This window comes from Engraulis encrasicolus, chromosome 17 (assembly GCF_034702125.1).
Source record: "Engraulis encrasicolus isolate BLACKSEA-1 chromosome 17, IST_EnEncr_1.0, whole genome shotgun sequence".
NCBI lineage: Eukaryota > Metazoa > Chordata > Actinopteri > Clupeiformes > Engraulidae > Engraulis > Engraulis encrasicolus.
The window spans coordinates 24,102,702-24,107,701 of record NC_085873.1 but is presented as its reverse complement, the minus strand read 5'-3'; the positions used below and the strand labels follow the sequence as shown (position 1 = coordinate 24,107,701).

Here is a 5,000-nt window from a genome sequence, read left to right as displayed (position 1 = left end):
ACAGTGAATTACAAAAAAAAATGGTATATCCTCGTAGACTAAGGACTAAGGGCTTTTCAGAAAGGACAATTTCCCCATTTTTTTCAGAAATCAGGCTTTTCTCCGATCAGTTAATTCAACAACTCCTAAGGAAAATTTTGTTAGCACATTCATTTAAAATATCCAAAACTCCTTCTTACGGTGGTGACTTAAGAACTGACAGTGGGGACAGGAATGCCAAAAAAGACTGGTCTAGGGTTAAGTCAAATGATGAAATGCTGATGTCTGTCCTTGGGACAACCATTTTTACATGTTGTGGGCAGGTTTATAGCCGTGACAAGTAATAATAGATAATTACTATATAATAATACAATTTCACTTAACTCTTTCAAACAACTGTACATGTGTGTAACAGACCCCTTGGTTATTGGCTGGATTTATTTTGTTGATTTTCAAAAGAATTAGCATTTTATTGCTGGAACATGTTTTTGCCAAACTTTCAAGAATCAGTGACACACAAACACACACACAGTGCCACTGACAGCTTTGGCAAGGCCCAGGACAAAGTCATCTTAATGCCCCCAGCCCAATACATACAATGTAATGAGGACCAGGACCCCAAACACACACACACACACACACACACACACACACACACACACTTTCCTTTGTTACCTTTGAACTACCCCCCCCCACCCCACCCCTTCTCAACAGCTTCCCAGCACACACACACACACACACACACACACACACACACACACACACACACACACACACACACACACACACACACACACACTTTCCTTTGTTACCTTTGAACTACCCCCCCCCCCACCCCACCCCTTCTCAACAGCTTCCCAGCACACACACACACACACACACACACACACAAACAGGGAGAGAGCCTATAGTAATGTGTACTGCATACTTTCATGTATGAGTAGGGCTTCTCTTACGCATAGATAACCTTCTAATTTCTATCTTTCAATATTGGGTCATCCATTTTCCCCACTAGGCTCCACATGGTTATCGCTTCACCCGGTTATCACTAAATGTCTGTTCATGTTCTGATGACTCACACTGTTTCACCAAATGAAACGGGAAGTCAAGTGTACGAGCGTGTTGCTTCAGAAGGCATGAGTCTCAGTGAGGGAGGGAGGGAGGGAAGGAGGGAGGTAGGGAGTGAACTGTCCTTTACCGTATATTATCAACTGAACTTACTTCACTCTCAGCCTTGCGGACGTGCGTCTTAAACTCAACTTTGTGACGGGGGGGCGAGAGACACGAGAGACTTGCAGCGTCGTAAGGAAACCAAGGCAACGTGAAGACACACCGCATCCAATGCCGTCCTGACTATAGACACTCCGTTTTGGGTAGGAGAACTCCCACTAATATAATTGTAAAGGTTGGTAAATGTCATTGGTTTGGTGCCAGCTTTAGGTTTTGTTAACTGATTGTTGTCTATTAGAGATGGTGGTGATCGGCTGACTGGTCAATTGAGCTGAGTGACAGCACACTGGTCATCTTGAGTTGATATAGGGCAACACTTTTTTTTAAAAAGTTGAACAAGGGCAGCTTTTTGGCAGCTTTTTTGTTGACAGCGTACTTTGTGTTGATGTCAACATTTCAAAGAATATAATAAAATGAGAATGAGTGGTCTGAAGTAGATTCATTACAATAATGTACTTTGGTGTTTTATTTACAAGTCAGTTGTCTGTTTTTGCCTCTTGAGTGGGTGTGTATAGTCCTATTTGTGTACATTTACTGTACAGAGCGTTGACATATGACACAGAGTGTCGATATTTCCCAGTTTTCAGTAAATTCTTGGCTTTTGCTCTGTTGCGGGAAGTCCCCGTCATGAAGGTTTGAGCTTACTGTTTGAAATGTGTTTGATGAGTACCCCTACTCAGTGCGTAGGCATGTAGCCTCTGATCGTCTAAAAATAAAACTTGCGCTCATTTGCATACTGTTTGCTGTTGGTATTTTGTGCCGGCCAGGGCATGAGTTTGGGTCTTTTTTTTATTTGACAATGAATGTATTATTTATTTGCTAGTTTGCTTGCTTGTTTGGGTTTCTCTCTCTCTCTCTCTCTCTCTCTCTCTCTCTCTCTCTCTCTCTCTCTCTCTCTCTCTCTCTCTCTCTCTCTCTCTCACACACACACACACACACACACACACACACACACACACACACACACACACCGCTTTCAGCTGTCACGGCTAACGTGTGTGGGCAGTTTTATCAAAGCACACCTCACATCCGTTCTTACACACACAGCATCAACAAACTCTGTTACACACGCATGTGCACACACACACACACACACACACACACACACACACACACACACACACACACACACACACACACACACACACACACACACACACACACACACACACACACACACACACACAAAGTGAGGCATCTAGCAGGTGTTGCTTGGTCCATACTGTCCCTTACTCTGCTCATCTTCAAACTAGCAGTTTTTGACAACAGTTGTTAAAGGGGTATGCCACTATTTTGGGGCTTAATACAGTTAAAATCGTTGGCTGGGGTTTATAAAGGTGGTAAAGTGTCTTATTTTTCATGTTAAGCGTTGTCTTGCTGTAAGACAAGTTAAAAGGGGAAATATGTCGCTAAGCTAGTGAAAGTCAATGGATCCGTGCTACACGGATCCATTGACTTTCACTAGCTTAGCAACATGTGTGAGGGAAATGAGCGAGTGACGCGAGTGTGTGAGGCCATTGGCTTGTGTTACGCAGGCCTACCCTGTTATCACCCTTCCTGCATAACAGGACCTTAAAGGAACAGTCCACCATGTTTCAATAATAAAGTATGTTCTTCTCACACCTGTGATGAGCTCATACCGACCTGTCTCCGGACATGGCCCAAGTCAGCAACATGCGCGGCAACAACTCGTAAGCATTAGTTTGGCTCAACTTGGCCTTGGGGAGCATTGGGTGCTTTAAGTCAGAATTGACCAAATTGTTCCACATGTTCCCTATTAAAACAACCTTGCATGACTAATTAACTGGTCCAAAAGTAGTTGCATCAAATGAAACATGAAAGAATTGGCACTGTACAGCACACCATCTAAAGCAAATTTGTTTATCTTCGTCTCATCAGACCACACAACATGGTTCCAGCGATCCATATCCTTGGTCTGTTCATCTCTCTTGAGACCAAGATAAACAAATTGGCTTTAGATGGTGTCAAGCATGTGTGGTGGTAAACAAATGAGTTTTAAAAAAAAAGTGTATCATTTAGCTAGTCAAGCATGGTAGTGGGACTGACATGGTTTGGAGGTTCATGAATGCCGTCAACATTGGAAATATGAATTACAGCTAAAAGAAACATGCATGTCAACATGCACTGTGACTACTGAAGCAGATCATGACACTCTCCTTAGGATTTCATTCAAATCTCACACCAATCTATTTTAGCCAGGTGCAGACTCAAAATGTAAAAGTTCAATGTAAGGAAAGGTTGAAACACACACCGATGACCTCCCTTTAATCCTTTTTCATTTCGAGACGTTTCGGCCAAAACGGCCCCTTCTCAGACACCACAGGATTTTAACCTGGGGTGTACTCACTTTTGTTACATGTTGTAAAACATTAATGGCTATATTTAGATTTTTTTGTGAGTGAACAACACATTTAAGCGATTATATGTTGTTAACAGGTCACTCATCATTGTGTCAAAGTGAAATTTCTTTAATGTTGTCCTATGAAAAGATGTACTTACAAATCTGCAAAAAAGTGAGAGGTGTACTCACTTATGTGACATACTGTATATAAAGTAGCAAAATGGCAGGGCTTTTACGGTCTCAGTCCAGTCCAAAGACGATAGAGGGAAGATGTTTCACTCACGTCATTAGTACGGCATGACTGCCCCTGAGAACTCCTTTCTTCTATTGTCAGTATTGGCAGCTTGGTAAAGCGCAGTGGCCCTACCGCCAGGGCAGGAGTGTGGAGCAGGTCATACCAAAGAAACTCGACACAGAAGAACAATCTCTCGGGGGGGGAAATGCCTTGGCCACAGTGTAGTACGGGGGCGTTGCCTGAGGACACGAGTGGATGAAAAATTAACTCCCTTGCACATGGTCATTGGTCAGTGGGTGCGATGGATACAATAGGTGCGTTCGAGATGTGTCAACGCATGCATGCGCATTTAGACAGCAATGCACCCTGGATGGAAAATGCTGCATGACGGTTAGATTTCCTGTCAAACTTCGAAATTTCGTCGATGTTGCGTTGACGAGGTGACATGTCACATGGTGTCAAACTATCGCGGGATGCATGCGGTTGCAGTCAGATCTTGCAACCTCTGCAGTTGCTTATCCCCTTCAACGCTTGTCGGCGGACTGCCTCCGAGGTCACGCGCCCATGAACTGGTTGGTCAACAACTCACTCACGTGTGTATATGGGTCTTGTCTCACACCTCTACACAAGTTTGCGCAGGTCCCCACTTCAGCTCCTCCTCACTGCCTGTCCCCCCACTCCTCACACGTGGTGTGTTAGTAGAGCAAACTGGTGCGAGCTCATCGTCTCGTTCATATTTGTGGCCGACTTTAAATGCGCTGCATTTAATAACACCCACATCGTGACAACAAGTTCTCGCTCACGTGCTTCCGTCAACGTTGGTCGACAGCAACAAAGTCGTATGGGCTTAATCTCCGTTCTCCCTTGCGCATGGTCAGTGGGGGCGACACCATGATGGATAATTTGTGCAGCTGTTGGTCAGCAGTAATTGCTGGGGGTAATTAAGGACAGCTGACAAACATTCACGCTGTCCTATGACCTGTTCCACACTCCGACCCTCGCGGAAGTGGCATTGCATGCTTCCCTGATGCTTCCAATACTGACCATAGAAGAAGAATAACATTTCCGTACTCCCCTCGCCATCATTTTGTACTACGCTGTTATGACGTGAGTAAGCCCTCCTATCTATCTATCTCTCCTTGGGTCATACTCATGAACGACCATCCAGGTACTTTGCTCTTAAATTTGCGTTAC

General features: G+C 44.2%; 1 protein-coding gene across 2 annotated transcripts in view; it reads left to right on the top strand.

The window, feature by feature from the left end:
• Positions 1–1,228: 1,228 nt before the first annotated feature.
• LOC134467988 (cytokine receptor common subunit beta-like) overlaps positions 1,229–5,000 on the top strand; it is a 29,798-nt gene continuing 26,026 nt past the window's right edge. Inside the window, exon 1 of one of the 2 annotated variants that reach the window (XM_063222013.1) lies at positions 1,229–1,352. The gene's annotated coding sequence lies outside the window, so the exon portion shown is untranslated. Of the gene's footprint in view, positions 1,353–4,702 lie in introns of those variants that run through there. The other variant, XM_063222015.1, reaches the window with a different exon arrangement.